The 20,358-nt window shown below is 42.1% G+C and overlaps 1 protein-coding gene across 1 annotated transcript in view; it reads right to left on the bottom strand.

Annotated features, from left to right (window-relative positions):
* Positions 1 to 19,972, bottom strand: part of Wasf3 (WASP family member 3) — a 94,958-nt gene extending 74,986 nt beyond the window's left edge. The window contains exon 1 of the mRNA XM_028778023.1: positions 19,644 to 19,972. The gene's annotated coding sequence lies outside the window, so the exon portion shown is untranslated. The remainder of the gene's footprint in view (positions 1 to 19,643) is intronic.
* Positions 19,973 to 20,358: the final 386 nt, after the last annotated feature.

Genomic DNA, 20,358 nt, shown 5'->3' with positions numbered 1-20,358 from the left:
TGTGTGTGTGTGTATCACTGCTGTGCACATATAATATATTAATATATTTTGATAATATATATTTTAAACTCCCTCCTCTCGTCTTGCTAGTTTCAATAATGATCACGTATATCAGTCCATCTGATTATCACATTTACTCCCATTTGTGAACATCACTTACAATGCTTCAATGGATTGTCTAGTGTGGCCAAACAACTTTGAAACCTCTCCTTTGGAATATTATCATGAACAGAATAATATAGTTAAAATTAAAGAAAAAAATTTTAAGTCCTGTGGAAATTTTAAGAAATCCTCAAAAGAATTTTCCAAAAGGGCCAAAAAAAGAAAAAAACCAAACAACAACAACAAAAAACTCGCTCATTTTAAAAAGGCCATTTCAATGAACAGACACAGCCATTCACCAGCAGATGAAGGTCAATTTTCTCTCCTCATTGGCTCCATTGTTTTCAAATCTTTCACAGAATCCCATGAGGCCTTGATATGATCTGCCCTTCAGGGTCTACAAGTTTGGTTTTTGCAAACAACTACAGCCTTGATTGTCTTCAGTAAACCAACCGTTTGGTTGGCAGCTCTTAGAAGGAGACAGGAGCTTATTCCAACCATAGATGCCAACCACTCACTATGTGAAAAGAATTCAAGCTTTCCCTTCTACTACAGATGCCCAATCATGTTACATACTTCAGATAGGAGGGCCTCCTTCACCTCGATTCTGAAGAACTCTGAAAAATCTCAACAATATGCTTCCTCTCAAAACACCACCTGATTTAGAGGAAAAGCTGGAAAGAGATGATCTTGCCAGAACCATTTCTGAAGCCTCTCCCTTGGTAGGGAAGTCTTTTTCAGCAGCTACAAACATTTTCATTCGATCCTTAATTGGACTGATGATATAATGTCCTTTTATTATTCACAGTTTTACAACAGCAAAGAACCTAAGTTGTTTGCGATCTTGCAAGCAGGACTACTGTTGTAGTGCTCATGGATTTTGAGAATTTTTACAATAACCCTGGCAAAAATACAGACTAAAAAAAAAGTCCCACTGCAAAGTCTTCAAGGTCTATCAAATATATAATAAGAAAGCATGAATCTGAATAGTTTTTTTGTTTGTTTGTTTACAGAGCCAATGTCACACTTATGTTTAAAACCCAGACTCCAAACAGGGCCAAAACGCCAGAGAAAATGTTTCTCTTTAGTGTCTCTGACTATCTTCTATGAACCAGACAGGATAACTTTAAGATTATTACAGAAAACAAAAGAAAATCTACAAAAGAAAAATGGAGAAATGAAGTGGAAACTTAAGGGCTCCTTGGAACATTGATTGGATGGTGTTTTGCTGGGGCCAACATGTGAAGGAACATCTCCTTAAAGTGAACACAGGTGTGAAAGGCTAAGGGGACTTCGCTGAAGCAGACACAGGAGAAAGGATGTTCTGCTAAAAGCAAGCATGTGGAAGAACACATGATGAAGGGTTCTGTGCTGACAATATGCATGCATTGGTCTGCCTTGCATTGTGTAGTTGAGCTGCATTTGTCATGACTCCATAGAGAAAGGCTCAAAAAAACTTCTGGTGATGTGCTGCAGTTTCTTCTGCGGACTAGGGCTGATTGGATGCACATGTACATGGAGGACACTGGATATTTGGAGGGTATAAATAAGACTCCATGGAATGACAGAGAGAACATTGCTTGCTGGTACAGTGTAACACTTGTGAGTCTTTTGTCTTTGCTGAGCTTTGCTCCCCTGAGAGGCAGAGCTGAGAACTTCTCCTGGTGTTCCTCCTGGTCCCTCCTGCTGACTCAAGCCAAGGCTGAGGTCTGGCTGTCTCTGCTAGGTCATGTCACCACTGACCTAACCAGTTGGGTCGTGCTAACCCAACTCTAGCAACCTGGACTGCTGATGTATCCATGAAGTGTTTGTGAGTGGATAGAGCTACCACTTCCTGCTAGCCTGTGAGCTGAACTACTGATTTCCAGACAACACAGACAGGAGTTTCTCCACAGAACCTTTCTAAACAGGTCCAGCCCCACCCCTTCTTTTCCACTACTTTTCTGTTTCACCATAGCTTTCTTTGCTCTGGCTAATACAGTGCCTTTCATTGTTGTGCTCTATAATGTCTTAATATATGACAGGAAGTGTTTTCTGTTCTCTGTAACTTTAATTTTTTCAAATCCTACTTTTAATGATGGTTCTTAAAGGCTTTAACCTTCCTTGTAGCCCACCAACCACCAGCAGTGGCAGCTCAACCTATCTGTAAATATTTCATGAATATACCAGCAGTCTAGTTCAGTAGTGTCGGGATAGCAAACACGTATCAACAGCGGTGGCACAACTTAATAGAAACAACCAGTCCTCTGCCAAATCAACATGAGTCAGTAGGAGCAACAAGGACCAGCAGGGGCCAGGGGAAGTTCTCTGCCATGCCTCTTTCAACAAAGTGAAGATTAACGAAGATGTGAAACCAACAGTTCCTTACAAAGCTAGTTATGTAAATAAGCAGGCTCTCAAGGGCCTTTGAGTCCTATTTATATACCTCCAAACATCATGTGTTCTCCACGGGTCTTACTTCACCATGTGTCTTGCCTCAGCACATGAGTCTGTTTTAACAAAACTCCAAGGAAGACTATATCAGAGAACATCATTCTGCCAATTGGCCCGAGTCCACAAAAGTGGCAAGAAGCCACCAAAACACCACCAAAAGGGCTTTTGTATGTTTCTTTCTATAAAGTCACCATAAACAAAGTTCAACAACACAATGTAAGGCGAACCAATACATACATACATGTCTTTCATCACATGTCCTTTTGCATGCTTGCTTTAGTAAAACATCCTTTCACCTATGTCCGCTTTAACAAAACATTTCTTCACATGTCTACTTGAACAAAAGATCTTTTCATCTATGTCTGCTTCATCAAAACGTTCCTTCACATGTCTGCTTTAGGAAAACATCCTTTCACCTATGTCTGCTTCAGGAAAACATTCCTTCACATGTCTGCCCCCCCCCCCAAAAAAAAGCCACCATCAGACACAAATGACTTTCCAAAGAAACCATAAATTTCCACTTCAAAGTTTAAAGTATTTATTTTTTAAAGTTAGGACAGGTTCTTCTAATCATTTTATTTTATTATTTTATGTGTATGAGTACCATGTGCATGCAGTGCTCAAAGAGGCCAAGAACAGGGTGTCAGATCCCCTGGGAATGGAGTTTACAGACGTTTATAAACTGCCGTGTCAGCGCTGGGAATGGAACCCAGGTCCTCTGCAAGAGCAGCCACTGCTCTTAACCACTGAGCCCTCTGCAGCCCTGTTAATCTCCTCATTCTGACACTGTAAGAGTCCCAACAAGTGTGACATCGAGCTGAGAGCACACAGAACTGTTTGACGCCCTTCTGGAAGTTGCTATGAGCCTATCATTGTTTCAAAATAAAAAGTTATTTTTAAAATTAATTGTAATAAGCTATGCCTGGTGATACAGGCCAGAAATGCCGGCTACATGAGAGGCTAAGACAAGAGGGTCCCAAGTTCAAAGCCAGTCTAGGAAATTTAATGAGACTTTGTCTCAAAATAAAACGTTTAAAATAGGAGTTGAGGGAGCCAGAAAAATGGCTTGGTAAGTGTTTGGTACATAAACCTGTCAGCCTGAGTTCAATTCCTGGATCCAGATCTCACAGTGAAAGGGGAAAACGAAGCCCTTAAAGTTGTCCTCTGACCTATACACATACACACATATCACATGCACACACGCACACACATACACACACATACACACACACACAGAAAATCTAATACAAGGGTTAACATTAGCAGCACAAAGCTTCACACAACTTGAAGCCAGAACAGTCATGCTCCCAAACCTATCTATCTGCACACTGGAATCAGCTGACTGTCCATCAAAACTTGAGAACCTATGCAGCACTCCAGGAGCATCCCAATTCAGAGACTAGATCCCAGAACTTAGTGTTTTTGAAATTCCAAAGATAAATCATTCCCGTAAGAAGCAGTATCTTTTAGATTCATGTTGCAGGACCAACTTATGGTACTAAACCTCAACAGGTGCTAATAACAGAAGGTGCACTGGATAGTTTTATGTCAACGTGACACACTAAAGTCACTGAGAAAATGCCTTCATAAGACCAGGCTGTGGATAACCTATAGGCATGTTCTTATTTGACGATGTTGGAGGCCCCTTGGCTACAGGGACCCCCATCTTGTATACAGTCTCCATTTTTGTAATAAGCTAAATTCTAAGACACAGCTGAATTTCCAGAAATGGCTCTGGCCCCAGGTCCCTTGTATGAACTTAAACCACAATATCGTACCCTATGCTTTGTTGGTCAGCACCCAGTTAGAACTGAAACCCACCAGCTGCTAAAAAGGCTCTGATTGGCTGATCTTGATCCAGGCCAAGTTATCAGGAAAGCCATCTGTGGTACCTGACAGATAATAACCCACTTAAGGTGCAAGACTGGTTGGAAACATACAAGGTCTGCATGTACCCAATTGGTTTCCTCTACCCTTGCCTCCACCTGTCCTAATTTGTCAAGTTTTGCTCTGAAAGGTTGCTCTGTCCTTTGCCCACCTCCATCCCTGGATGACACAGTTTATATCTAGAACACAGCCATCTCCCTGATGTATCAGCTTTTTGAATAAAGAAACTTTTGTTGGCTCAAACTTGGTTTTTTATTGTGGATTATTCCCAAGTTCTCAGACCCAACAGTGATTGGAGGAGGGCCATTGTAGGTGGTCCCATCCCTGGTGGTCCTAGGTTAAGAAAGCAGGCTGAGCAAGCCAGAAAGCAGCATCCCTCCATAGCCACTGCATCAGCTCCTGCTTTCAGGTTCCTGTCCTGTTTGAGTTCCTGTCCTGACTTCCTTCAATGATGAACAGTAATATGGAAGTATGAGCCAAACAAACCCTTTCTTTTCAACTTGCTTTTTGATCATAGTGCTCTGTCACAATGGAAACCCTGACTAAGACAGAGAGAGGAGGGAGGAAAACCAGAATGCTTTGAATCAATGAATTAAGTAAATAAAATTATAGTAAGCCAAATATTAAATGTGATGCCCACAGGCATCAAAGAAAGTCAAATGACAATTTAATGGAGATCATTGAGGACGTATTTTTAGGGAAGAAAGAAGGAAAGAAGGGAGTTCTGTTTAAATGAGATAATGATCTATGACAAGTCAGAGAGAATACATGGGAAAAGAGTCAAATGTTAGGTGTAACTGGAAATACCGTATTTTTATGACACACATATATAAAACTTGAAGTAAAAAATTCAAAACATCAAAAATCTTTAAATGATACTTGAATACAACTTTCTGAAAACAAAGGACATGAAATGACTGTTTAAAGAGCCAAATAGGACCACTAAGACAAACAACTTCAAAATGTACCCTGGTAAGCTATAAAATCCAAATCTAGTAAGCTACATTTGCAGAGCACAGGAAATGTCCTCAGGGCCCACAGCGAGGAAGATGAAAGGGTAGAGAATGAAGGCTGGAGTCAGAATTAACAAAGCACTACAGAAGTAGAAAATCATTTTCAAAACAAACTTAAGGAAAACAAATGAAACTAAAGATAGCCAGCTGAGCTTCCTTCAGGTACCAAAGCTGTTTACATACAGATACATACATCTGAACAAGCAGGGACTCAGAGTGCTTACACATTATCCCTCCTGGGGGTTCAAATCATGCTTCTAAAGCCCAGGTTCAACACTTGGACCACAGACACAATCAATTATTTCAATTATATGTTCTCAGTTGTCCCCCCAAATGGTACACAACTAATACCATTCTAGATACGCCAGCAAAAAAGTGTTCCTTATGTTCAACAGATGCATCAGAGCTGGAAGGCTCTCTAGCTGAGGGGTTGCCAAAGCAACTGAACTGAAAGAACAAAGAAGTCAGCATTTTGTGTACCAAGTTGAAGAATGAAAAATTATTGGGGTCATGGATAGAAAAACAACAGGTGTGGAGCTGAAGAGATGACTCAGTGGTTAAAGGCACTGGCTGCTCTTCCAGAGAACCCAGGTTGGGTTCCCAGCACCCACATGGCAGCCCATAACTATCCATATTCCAGCACCAGGGAACCTGATGTCCTTTTAAGGCCTCCACTGGTACTGAATGCAGGTAATGTATATACATATGTGCATCAAACACCCATTACACATACACACACACACACACACACACACACACACGCTGCAAGTAAACCTCCTATGCCCTAACTATGGAGAATACCACCAAGAAATTGAGTAAGATCACTGTTACCATGTATGTAATAGGTAAGAACAAAGAGATGCTATTCTAAATGGGCAGGTTAAAGTGACCATGGCATTAAGGTGTTTCTGGAGTTGTTATTTCAAAGGTAATCATTACAATAATAAAGTATTTCCTGACATCAAAAGACTTTGATCAATGAAACAAACCTAACAACAAATGACTATGTAAATAAAGTGAAATAAAATATATACATAATTACAAGTGTCAGAATTGAAAACAAACACAGTTAACAGCAATTAATGTAAATGATCCTAACTAGCCTACTGAATGAAAAGTTATTTTCAGATTGTTTAGAGCAAAACTTAATTATTTTGACTATAGGAGTTATGCTTAGGATGCAGAATAATTACTGTATGGATAAGAAATGCAAATGCATACTCAAAAAGGTTAAAGAGTGGGCAAAATTTTATTAGGCAAATGGAAATATGTTTTAATAACATCAGATAAAATAAAAATCGAGACAAAACTACTGAAACAGATAATGGCTACTTAGAGACTGAAAGGTATGCTTCCAGTGAATGAAAAGTTAATCATACCTATACACCAAAAATATGTAAAAAAGAAAAACATGAGAAGTAGCAACAACACCATATCAAGGGCTCATACCAGGAATGTAACAATGTTTCACTATTGTCGACTGTAGCAAAATAATTGTCAAACTAATAAGTCAAATGAGAAGAATTATATGGTTACCTCCAGAGAAGGTGAAGAAGGTTTTGATAGAATTCAATACCCCACACCCCAATCCAACAAAAATAAAATCTCTTGAGGAGGCTGGAGAGATTAGCTCAAGCAGTTAAGAGTGTGTACTGCACTTCCAGGGGACCTGTGTTCGATTCCCAGCACTCACATTGGGTAGCTCATTCATAACCCCCTAAAACTCCAGCTCCAAAGGCTTTGGTGCCCTCTTCTGGCCTCCACAGGAACCTGCATCAATATGCACATACCACCACCCCACACACACACACATACATACATAATTTTAAAAAGATTAAATCTCTTGAGCAAATAGGAATAGATGAATTCTTTCTTGATGTGACTTTAGTCAAACATGAGACAAAATGAAAGAAAGCACACATGCTCGCTCACACAGATATGCTCACACACGTGTATACTCAATCGCTAACCATGCCCTAAATGAATGCTCAGAGCACTAAGCATTTTCCAGGTTTTCCTCTTTCTTAATGTACATGTTTATGGCTAAGAATGTTCCTCTGCATATAATTTTAGCTCCAAGTCCTTACATAGTATTTTTATATTAAATCTAATCCAAATATTTCTAAAGATTGGTAATTCCTATCAAATATTTTCTCTGACCATACGTTACTTAATAAATAATTTTCTGGATACATTTTGCTACTAATTTTTGTTTAATTTAAAGAACAGCATTCTGTTTCATTTGAATCCCCTAGCATCTGCTGAGATTTTCTGTTGTCCCAACAAGCTGGGAGCTTGTGTGACTGTCTCTGTGAACTTTAAAGAATGTGTATTCATAGCCGTTAAGAGCAACATCTGGACATGTCAGAGAAATATATTAATTGTGGCATTCAAATTCTTACTAAATGTAGTTCCAGCCATTGTAGAGAATGTGTTTATTTTTAAAAAAAAATCCTACAATTTGATGGTTTAGTTTCTTTGTTTCATTTTAAACCTAAACTATAAAAACTTTTAAAAAAAAAAAGTGTTCCTAATGATATAGATACCCTGTTACAGGGAAAAAAGAAAGTAAAGGACCTCTTCCGCAATTATTTTGAAATTCACATTTTTTTTCCAACTGATCATTATCCAAATGGTTTAATGTCACCTACCTGGAAAAGAAAAGTAATTTCTTTAGGCATCTTCCCAAGTTTAAGTGGGTCATATCCATAACTCCAGGGAGCATGGCAATTTGTTTAATTACACAGAGGTGCATTTTGCAACTAATTCATACTGCTGGGTACATATGAAAATAGCAGTTCTCTACAATCTGCTCTCAACAAATTACTGACTTTTTATAGCTATGAGATACTATTTTTCCCAAGTCAAAATTATCTTGGCCCCCGTTCTTTACAAAGAAAGCAAATATCACTCCTCCCTTTAGTGTCTATGGTGCCATCCTCCTGGGCTGAGACGAGGGCTTAGACTCGCTCCCACACATGGTTCAGACACCACTGGCACAGCCACTGATCTAAAAACCAAACCACCTGTGTCCTGGAAGAACTTCTCAAAATCCAGCTGAGTGCCTGTTTTCACATTTGGGAGAAACACTTGTGCAAAACCAGTCCTTCCAAGAACTGCAAATTGTGGGTACAGAACTATGCTTCATTGGTACTCTCTACGGCCATTTGCTTCTCCACCTATGGCAGCACATTGCAGGGATTCCCTTCCCTTTTCAATCACACCATCAGATCCTCGAGGAAAGTCAACTAGACAGCCGCAGAACCTAGTGATGCCTGGCATACACACACCTGCCTCTACTGCTCCCCCTATAATCTGTCCCCTGAATAGAAGTTGCAGGAATCCATCACAAATGACACCAATTCTTTCCCTGCTCAAAACTTTGTAAAAACTTCCTACTTCAGGCTGGAGAGGTGACTCAGTAGTTAAGAGCAATGATGTTCCAAAAGTCCTGAGTTCAATTCCCAGCAATCCCAGATGGTGATTCACAACCATCTATAATGGGATCCGATGCCTCTTCTGGTGTGTCTGAAGACAGAGACAGTGTACTCACATATATGAAATAAATAAATCTAAAAAAAACATAAATAAAACCAACCAACCAAACAAACAAACAAAAAACAAAACACCCAACCCTCCCACTTCAGGATACAAATTATCATCTCAGCCCACTGGGTCATAGACTGCCCTCCCAGCAGCTACAATTAATTCACACCCCTGGGCACACGTATCTCCAGACATCTCAGACATCTCAGAAACAGTTGTAGTCCACATCTATCTTAGTTAGCTCTTTCCCAGAGTGTCTAGCTGGCTGGCTCCCTCCTTCCTTTTCATTCACCCATTGGCTTAAATCTCACAGAAGCCTTCCCTGGCCATTGCAGGAAAACCAGCACCTTGGATACTCTTTGCAGTCTGCTTCTCTTCCTTAGAGCATCCCTACTATCTGTATTTACAGTTTGCCTATTATCTCTCCCCTCCCCCCCACCCCACCCCACCCCCAGTGAGTAGAGCACAGTTGATCCTCTGAAATTGGGGGGAGGGGGGCTGTATTTTGGCTGTAAAGGGCCAGACACTGAACATTTCATTCTTTGCAGGTGACACACCTGCATTGCCACCACTGACTTCTAGCTATCCTAAGGCAGTCCCATGCCATGCAGAAACCCATGTACCAACACAACCTTCATAACAATCCGGGTTTAACTCCCAGGATGCAGCTTACCAACTGTCCTAATTTGCTTTTTATTGCTGCAATGAAACATTCCAACCAAAAGCAACTTGGGGAGGAAATGACTTATTTTAATCCCCTTACACTCTCAACCTCAGTCGATCATGGAGGAAGTCAGGACAGGAACCTGGATGCAGGAACTAAAGCAGATGCCTTAGAGAGACAGTGCTCACTGCCTTGTTCCCATGGCTTGCTCAGCCTGCTTTCCTATAGCACCCAGGACCACCTGCCCAGGGGAGGCCTCTCCCATAGTAGTCTGGGCCTCTCATGTCAGTCATTAATCAAGAAAATGTCCCCACAACTTTCAGGCTAACCTGAAAGAGGCAATATTTCAGTTGATGTTCCCTCTTCCCACATAACTTTAGCTTTTGTCAAGTTGACAAAAACCGAAAAACCTAATGGGCATCACAACCTCTGCTGTAGTACAAGGTGGGCACCACATTCTGAATGAATGACACATCCCTCCTTGGTCTCTAAAGCTGCCTTTAATGAACAGCTCAAAGTTATGTGCCCCTGCCCCGAAGCTGAGAAACAGTAACACAGATCCTATAAGCATCTTACACACACATTTGAATGGCAGCTTGAAGGATATGCAATGTGAAATCAAGCATATTTTTTTAAGGAAACTGGTATGATCTTTACAAATGATGCAAACTACAGCATAAAGCTGAGCTTTGTTCCCCTCACTAAAGCCACCAGGATGCAAACTGTCACTCTTAGTCAGCCCTGGGCAAGAGCTGGTGATGTTGTCTCCCCTCTGGGGGTTCCTAGCTACACTGCATCTTCTAGTCTGCAACAGGCTAAAGGAAGCCACATGCTAGCACGGCCAGCAATTTGAGAGGTGCTATGTGCTATGCTCTTAAATCTCTCTGTAGGCTCTCACCTTTCCCCTGCTACCAGCTAAACCACCCAGCATCCTAGTTCCCGCAGAAAGTGTGGTGCAAGGTGTAAAGAGACCGACCACCAGGGCATCCACACAGAAGCCCACTAGAGATGCCAATTGTGCCAGCCATACAAGCCTCCCCTCACAGACTTTTCCCGCCGAGTCACTGACTTCTTGCAGTTACTGAAGCTGTTAACTCTATCATCTAAGATGCTGGCCAAGGAGATTTAACTGTGCCAGAGGGCCTTCACTCCCAGTCCCCAAAGATTAATGATTCTCAGAATTCACATTTTAGCTCTTTATTGTTACATGTACTCCTTATGAGCTAACTCAGATCTTCATTTAATAGAAGACAAGCGAGAAGCCTCTACCAATTATGGCCAATAAAACCAATAGCATCTCAGACAACCCACTTAAACACAACTTGTAACTTTCACTTGTCTGCAAGCAGATCCAAGTTTTTCTGTCCAAAAAGAGAAAGCATTCTGAGTATATTAAAATGCGGAGTAAAATGGCTTGTCTGAGTTAAGTTCAATGACAATCATTAGAACCAAAGAGCCAAAGAGTAAAACAATAAACTTCTGAATGCCTACTGTTGGAACAAAGTTAATAATGAATATACTGAGAGTGTGGCAGCTGCCTGCTGTCCTCACTGCATTACTGCCTGTCCTAGCTGGCTTTCTGCTGCTGTGATAAATGCACAACCAGAAGCAACTTGGTGAGGTGCTTGCAGGTTTATTCATCTTACAGGTTACAGTCTATCACTGAGGGAAGCCAAGGGAGAAACTTGAAGCAGGAACTAAATTAGAATGCTATGCTACTCCCAGGCTTGCTCCCAGGCTCATGCTCAGCTACCTTTCTTATACAGCCCAGGCCCTCCTGCCTAGGGATGGCACTGCCCACAGTAGGCTGGGCCCTCCTATATTAGTAATCAAAAAATGATTCCACAGGCCAGTCTGATGGAGGTGATTCCTCAGCTGAGGTTTCCTCTGCCCAAGTGACTCTGGGTTGTGTGAAGTTGATAGCTGAAACTAACTATAACAATGTGTCAGCCCTATCCAGTTCTTCCATGTTTTATCCTTACCTCATGGGGCAGACAGAGTTTTTGCTGTTCTTTGTGTGTGTGTTTGCTTTATTTTGAGGAATTAGAGAAAGAACTGGACATGTCAAAATTGGACATGTTTTTATTAAGCTTATCTAAGTCGCAAACAGCAGAGAAGTCATAAAAATTTTAAGTACAGCTCAGGTATGGATTTATCATTATCACTGACAAACCTTGAAACTGCTATAAACTGCAATTTCAACTCTGAAACAAAAGTAACATTTTAATAATTAGAATGTTTCAAAGAATGGTTCAACTGAAGTGAAGTCCTGAGAAACAGTGTTGCACTGTATAATTAAAACCAGATGTTTAGGGAATTGAGGGTGGTGGTGAGGGGCTCTGCTGCTTCTAGTTGGTAGTGCTATTGAGCCAGGGGAGTAGGGCCAAGAATAAAGTCCCTGCCTCACACAAAGACTGCAAAATTAACATTCAAGAAAAATGTGCTGGCAAAGAAGAAAATAGACACTTGACCCAGTGATACCAGTAAGTAACAGACTCTGCATGCATGACATGAGCTCCACAAACCAGCCAGAAAGCCATGAAGTACAATAGAACCACCTGGATCCTGGGCACACCCTTCTGATGAGCAAGCCTCTCTCTCTTCCTGCTCAGATATGTGACCTACTGTCTCCTTTCCTAAGATGTTTCTAGATATTATTATCAGATGCCTCTGCCCAATTTCCTTTCCCACTCAGAGACACAAAACCTGGAGACCCCACAGCAGCCATGTACAGAACTCCACTGCTGTGGGGAACTCAGGGTCCTTTATGCAGCTTCTCAGTATCATAGATGAGAGAATTTAACAGCGACACAGAAGGAGATTGGAAGTCAATCTTCTGAGAGCTGGCTTAGAGAGAAAGAGAACCAGGTTTGTTGCGGTTTTTGTTTTGGTTTTGGGAGCTTTGAGGGTTTGTTTGTTTGTTTTCAAGTGAAGGGGTCAGAGAAGCAGAAGAAAATAGTGGATAAAGAAGGGGAAAAAAGACACACTGAATTCTAGCTCAGAAAAGCAGGAAGGCTTAGCAGTGAGGATCTATAAACAACTGAAGTGGGAAAGGGCTTCTGGGTATAAAAGTCAGCATCTCAGGGGCAATTAGCGGGGCCCCATGAGTAAAGGTGTTAGCTACTACCAAGCCTGGCAAACTGCTTTCAATCCCAGGACCCACATGGTAGAAAGAACTCCTATAAGCTGTCCTCTGAGAGAGAGAGAGAGAGAGAGAGAGAGAGAGAGAGAGAGAGAGAGAGAGAACAGAATAATAAAAACATTTTAAGTGCATCTCTTATTAAAGGGATAGTTATTAACAGGTCTTTGAAGTATAATATATAACTTGCCTGAGGGCTTTTTCTGTCCAAGTAGTTGTTCTCGTTCTCTCTTCTCTTCTCTTCTCTTCTCTCTCTCTCTCTCTCTCTCTCTCTCTCTCTCTCTCTCTCTCTCTCTCTCTGTGTGTGTGTGTGTGTGTGTGTGTGTGTGTGTGTGTGTGTGTGTGTGTGTGTTTGAGACAGTTTCTTCATGTAGCTCTGGCTGTTCCAGAATTCACTCTGTAGACCAGGGTCGAACTCAGATCTGCCCGTCTCTGCCTTCTGAGTGTTGGAATTAAAGGTGTGCATCACCACTGACCAACTCATTTATATTAATTAACTCTTAGGGTAGGATGTGTCTTTGTAATCATCTTTTCATTGGGGGCAATTGAGGCTATTATACACCTCCATCAAGTACCAGTCCAAGGCCAGAGTTACAACTCAGATCCTGCTCTTTTGACTGAAACTCACGTAACAGCAGATTTAAAACAACTAAAAAAAATAAATGAGAAATACAATCTATAAAATAATCATGGTTTACCAAGAGAAAATAATTTCTCTTAGTGAACTAAATACTGCTGTCCTAGTTTGCTTTCCACTGCTGTGATAAACACCATGAGCAAAAGCAACTCGAGGACAACGGAGTTTGTTTGCCTCCATGGAGGGAAGTCAGGGCAGGAACCTGAGGCCAACACATAGGCAGAGACCGCAGAGGAACACTGTTCACTGGCTTGCTTCCCATGACTTGCTAATTTGCTTTCTTATAGAACCCAGAACCAAAAACCCACAGGTAACAGTACTCAGTGCATTTCGCCCTCCCCCATCAATCACTAATCAAGAAAAATGTCCCATAGACACTCCCACAGGCCAATTTGATGGAGGCAATTCTTCAACTAAGATCTCTTTTCCCAGCTGACTCTACCTGGGTCAAGTTGACATATACTAGCCAGAAGAACTTCTAATTCAAAGGCCAAAACTCTGGGCTAACAAGAAAGCTTGGTGGATAAAAAAGCTTTTTCCATCTGACTCCATGTTGGAGGAGAGGACAGACTTCTGACATTTGACCTTTGACCACACAACATTTGACCTTTGACCACACACAGGCATGCACACGTGCACACACGTACACACACTCCCCAAGTCACACACATAGACACAAACAGACCCACAGAAACAGCCAACCAGACACATAACAAAATAAAACATTCAAAAAATCAAAACTTTGTAAGCTTTGATATATGACACAAAATTCCTTACCATGAAACTTGGTTTCATGTAAAAAATTATTATGATTATTATAAAAAAAGATTAACCTGTGGCTGTATATATGATATATATGCAACATTCATTGATTCTGGGTTTGTACTTCGATTCCACACCCATGGTAGCTCATGTTTCCAGCATCCAAAGTACTTCTGATCCTGAGCACTCCAGATATGCCTGATTGAAATAATCCATTAGGTAACTACAACGTACCTAAGACACAGATTCAAACAAGCAAGGACTGGTTGCTGCTATAGATGAGATTCAAACACTCCAAGGTCTAGTGTTAAAGTTTTGAGCGCCAGAGAGACGTGAAAGGGAGGAAAAGATGAAGAGGTTGAGGCCTGGTGGAAAGTTCAGAGGCATTGGGGGTATGGTTTGGTAGGACCCTGGTCTCTTCTTTCTACATTTTCTCTGGTTTTGAAGCAACAGGTCACTCCTATCATGATGTGACAACTTCGCCAGAGGAAAAAAGCCAATGGGGGAGCTGAGGACAACTGATCACAGATGGAAAACAGTGAGCCAAAATGAAATAAGCCTTTTCACTACAGTAACAGATTAAAAATGATTAGCACACTGAAAAGGGAGGGAAAACAAAACAAATGATCAAAGAGGATAGATGATAGATAGATAGATAGATAGATAGATAGATAGATAGATAGATAGATAGATAGATGCATACACACATACACATACATATTTGCCCATCTTCATAGTGACTTCAAGATGTCTCTGTTGGGCTTAGCCTAGGTGTGGTTAGTAGCACTGACAACTAGTCTCTCAAGTCTTGTTGTCATGGATGAAGCAAAGAGAGAAGAGCCAGCTACAGTAGGCGGCCCCCTAAAACTCCAAAAAGAGAAAAGATTATGATATATATCATATTTATATATCATATTCATATAATATATATATTTATATATAAAATATGTAATGTGACTGAAGAGACTTTAGAGTAATTTCAACAGCAGCGCTTCACTGGGCTGATGTGGAGGGGACCCTAAGAACACACCCCAAGAAAAACTTCAAAGAAGTACAAAATGGAGCTCTAGGCATGGTGAGGTAGGCCTATAATCCCAGCAATTCAAGAGACAAGGGGATCCTAGGTTTTGCTTGAACAATCTGGGTAAGTTAAAAACCCTCAGTTGTGGAAGGCATACCTAGCACAGACACGGCCCTAGATTTGTTTGTACCACCGAGTAAAGGTAAGGCACAAAGTTAATAACTGATGCTGAGATCAGAAGCCCAACCTGAAAGATGAGAATGTACCCTGGGATATTTGGAGCATCTAAAATTAAAATTAGATTAAATTTCAATAAAATAAATGTTGTAAATAAAATTAATAGTAAAATAATTTAAGAGAGTTCCCAGAAAGCCAAAAAACTGTGGCTACCCTCCAAGAGAGTGCATGGGTCCAGAGGAAGTGATGGAGGAGCAGCTAAAATGTGAGCAAAGAAACATCATCCTATCTAGGAGCATCTCCAGACTAGGAGGATGGAATCTGACTCAAACAGAACTAGCCTTGAGGCAAGCACAAAGACATAACTCAGAGAGGAGCCCAGAGACACTCTAACCCAACCTGGAATCCATTCTGATAAGGACTATACTGTCCTAAAAACTCCATGTCTTAAAAAAGAAAAACAATTATCTTGTACCAGAGTACCCGCCTGGAAAAAAAAATTCATAATCTTTTCTCTTCTTGGAGTTTTAGGGGGGCGCCTACTGTAGCTGGCTCTTCTCTCTTCCCTTCATCCACAACAACATGACTTGAAAGACTAGTCATCAGTGCTACTAACCACACCTCTAGGCTAAGCCCAACAGACATCTTGAAGTCACTATGAAGATGGACCTCTCCCCAATACCTCCAATCTGAGTTCTTTACACTAACTAGGACCCTTCCAGGTAAAAAACAAAATCAACAGGGTCACACTTTACCCTACTCCCCTGAATCAACCCTTTACTGTTACCACCCAAGTTCTTGAACAAGGCAGTCTACACCCCAGATTCCGACTCACTAGTGAATCCTGGTGCATACTGGCCTAGGGTTCCTGGGTCCATCATTGGGTATACTGCCACCTCAGGGTTACAAATGATCTTCTGGCTCCCTTGGATACCACAACCTTCTTGCTTCTCTATCACTTCATGCCTGTCTTTCAAACATAAGAAAAAGTTCCTCAAATCTCACACTATACACTGCTGTCCTTAAACTACAGACCACCTGACTCACAACAGCTGAGACTTAGCCTGGACAAGGATAGCCCATCATTACCCTTCCATGAACACCAGGGCATGCAGCTGCCCCAATCTAAGTTAAGAAACACCGGGCTGTCACGAAATCACCAAACTGCCAAAGACAACAGAGTACTGCTCTAAGATGTCTTCCAGATCCCCTGAATCCCACACACTTACCCAACTAATGATGAAGTCCTAGCAGTTCCACCTCCTCAGATCTCCCTCCTCCGGGCCTTCCCTCTTCCAGTTCATTCACAACAGGAAAATCTAACCATGTCTCTCTTTTGCTCAAAATCCTTCAACCATTATGTACTGCCCACTGATGTCCAAACTCCATCATCAGCAACAGTGCACATGGTTTTCACTCTCCCGTCTCTGTTCTACTTCCCTCAGCGATGGCACGCACATTGCTTTTATTCTCTTTCCTCACTCCATTCTACTTCCCTGCACTTGTGCCCTACCACACTTTGTTTTCAGCAGCTCCATTGCACCCTCCCTGGCTCTTCATCCAGTTCTCCCTCAGCTGAGACTTTTCATTCACTTACTCTGGAGGCTTTTCTCATTTCAGAACAGCCCCTTAGTTCTAGTCAGTGGTCCTCGTCTGAGGTCTTATGGTCCTTGCAGGATACAAACTGTAACCAATGTATACACAGTAAGCTCATTGGCTGCCAACAAAGAGATCTGTCCTGCTTAACAGCATATTCCTACCATGTATGACAAATTCTAAAGTATCCTTTAAGGTTAAAGAGAAGAAAATGAGCACATTAAGTAATTTATGAAGGTTGCCTATCACAATCCTGACCACACCCCACTGTCTGTGAGCATAGATTATAGAAATCTTAAAATCTCCTATCTCTCACTTCTGCAACCCCAACAAATAAAGGTAGTGTTTCATACTGAGCAGGCACTTACCTAATACTTTTTAAATAGAAAAAGCCACCTTAAAGGAAAATCTGGAGGCTGGATAGATGGCTCAGTGTATAAGAGTACGTGCTGCTCTTTCAGAGGTCTCAGGTTCAGTCCCCCACACCCACTTGTGGGCTCAAAACCAACTTTAACTCCAATTCCAGAGGATCTGATACCCTTTTCTGGCCTTCATGGGCACTGCATGCACATGGTGCACAGACATACATGCAAGCAAGACACCATACATATTAAATAAATAAGCAATTTAAAAAGAAAAGAAACAGCATCAGGGCTGTAAGGGGGTAAGGATAGAAAACTAGACACTCTTCTTTCCATGTATCTCTATATTGACATTAAGTATTTTTTCCCAGTGTGTATATGGTTCCAAATGCCCAAAAGTAAAGTTAGAAAATATGACAAAAATAAAATGCTGTTAGGCTGCAGAGACTCAGCAGGTAAGAGTGCTTACTACACACACATGAGGACCTGGGGTTGGGTTTTGATCATCTATGTAAAAAGCCAGGAATAGCTGTGTACCTGTAACCCTGGAGCTGGGGAGTGAGGAGAGGATAGGATTGCTGGAGCTGACAACCACCTTTGAATTTAGTGGGAAGAAACTTGAGACTTGAGAAAGTCAGAGATGGACCCACATGCACATGTACACACACATGTACCCTGGATACACAAAAACTGAATTTAAAGAAGCACTTGAAGTAAGTTAATTAACTTTTTAAAAATTAAGAAAGTGAGCAATTTGAAGTCTGCACAGCAATTTAGAGACTATCTCAAGGGAAAAACCACAACCTACATTCTTCAAAGGAAATTTCTGGAATCAGAAAACCAGCAAAACACAGTACAGACACGTTGTTTCATATTTATTTCACAAAGTTGTTTTCATATAAGCATCTTAATAGCCAAAAAAAAAATGCCTCTTGCTTGTCAACATACAAGTTTCTATGAAAACTCTAAAGTATGTCTCCACAGACACTGGTGATGGAGCAAGTTGGGGGGTAAGGGTTAGGTCAATGTTGGCTCAATCACCTAGCAAAGTGTGTTCCAGCTTTATTTCCAATTTTTTTTTTAATTACTAGCATCCATCAATGGCAATGAGACTATAAAATTTAAGCAAACAGATCAAGCAATGCTCTAAAGTAGTTTCACTGTGCAGATGTAATGTCTACAGGCAGATATAGAACAAGGTTCTGTTGAAAGGTAACAGAAATACAGGTCCAAGAGGTACGTCTCCTTTACAATCCAGTGAGCTCTGAACATCCAAAACAGCACAGCTTTCTTAAAAATCAACTCAAAGGAGCTTTTAAATTCAGAAAACTGAGCGCTACAACACAGCTATTAGAACCCTGGGAGAAGGAAGCAGAGAGGACAAGATCTTTAACTGCCTTTGGGAAAGGTCAAACTAGCTCGCTCCAGTTTAAGCTCTCAAGTAGATCAAAGGACGGACTGAAAGGAGCCACTAACTGCATTGTCTCCCTACTTGAATAGGAAAGTTTGGTAAAGCATATACAAAAACAGCCCGTGCCCAGGAGAATTTGCCCTGGATGAGACAACGAAACAAGAACTCTGAACTCGGTTTGCTGTACAGTCTCAGGTATTTTCTCAGTTTTAGACAAGCCAAACTTTCAAAATGGAAAACATTTTAAATGGTCGCCCTCCCTCCTTTAGAAAAACGTGCGTTCAGAATCTTAAAAGTCAAAATGTCATGCCCTATTAGGCATTTGAATTTAAGAGCGTCGACCCGAAATAAAAAAAAAAGGATCCTTTCTAACCTTCGGCTTTTGAAAACTCAAAAAAAAAAAAATTACTGCTAGGAGATAATCGCCATATCAAAACCAGCCCCTAAATGATAAAAAAAATTCCTTATTCCACTAAACATCAGCGAAGAAGATGACAAGCTACCTTTAATCTCAGGCCTATCGCATAGTTTCTCAATAATTAAGAACTCTGTTCTCCACTGCAGAGAGGCCAAACCAAGAGGAAAAACCAGCATTTGTTGGGAAGTACCAAAGCCAGAGGGGGGACAGATGAGCTGTCCGGAAGGTTGCGCCGTGGACCAGGCCGGGAGCAGTCGGAGCCTCGGTGCACGCGGCCCGCAGGACCCCGGCGCAGGCCAGGCCGCACGCGGGACGGGAGCAATCGGGATGAAGGATGCGCAAGGAGGATGCGGCGCCACCTGCGGCCGGGAGGGACCAGGGCAGGTCGGCAGCCCCAGCGCGGCACCCCCGGACTCCCGCCCCGTGTCTCCCCGAGGTCGGCCCGTAGCCGGGGAAGGACTACAGCTGCACTCACCGCGCCGCGCTCCTAGCTTCATCATCCCGCCGCCCGCACCGCAGCACGCAGCGGCGATATACGCGGCCCCAGACCCCGCACCGCACGGCCACGCCCCCTTCAAGGCCAGGGGGCTGGATTGGCGAGCGCTGCGGCCAATGGAGAGCCAACTGGAGAGGGCAGCGTAGGCATGAGGGGGAGGGGCGTTGCGGAGAAGGCGGTGCATCCTCAGGCCTCCTCCTCCAAGGTGGGGACCCAAGGGGCCTGGGTACCAACCCTGCCAGGCCCCTTGGGTCCCCACCTGTAGCTTACCCTTCACCTGGGTCTTGAGGCCCCTGGTAACACAGGGCTGTCAACATACCTATATGTCCTCAGACACCGTGCAGGGCTGAGGATTCACCCAAGCCTGAGAGGATTAATAGCCCTGTCATCAGTAGGCATTTAACCCCTGGAGGTTCAGAAACCTCCCATCTTTTTCATGTACGGATTCCTTTTCCCTTGGTCTTCACCATCTCCAAACCCTAATCTCCCCACCTACGAGGAAAGACACACTGCGTATTAAATAGGATAGTCTTGAACCACCAACTTATCCTGGTCTCTGGTAGTGCCAGATAACTAAAGCGAAAATAAACAAGACTAGGAGAAAGGGGGAGGAAGGGAAAGAGAAAACAGAAGATATCATGTTCTCCTAGATTCCAAAGGAAATGAGCTTTACAGTATCAAAACAGGAATGTTA

The sequence above is a fragment of the Grammomys surdaster genome, unplaced genomic scaffold (genome assembly GCF_004785775.1).
Source record: "Grammomys surdaster isolate TR1022 unplaced genomic scaffold, NIH_TR_1.0 320, whole genome shotgun sequence".
In the NCBI taxonomy this organism is placed as follows: Eukaryota; Metazoa; Chordata; class Mammalia; order Rodentia; family Muridae; genus Grammomys; species Grammomys surdaster.
This window is presented reverse-complemented; position numbering and strand designations above follow the sequence as displayed.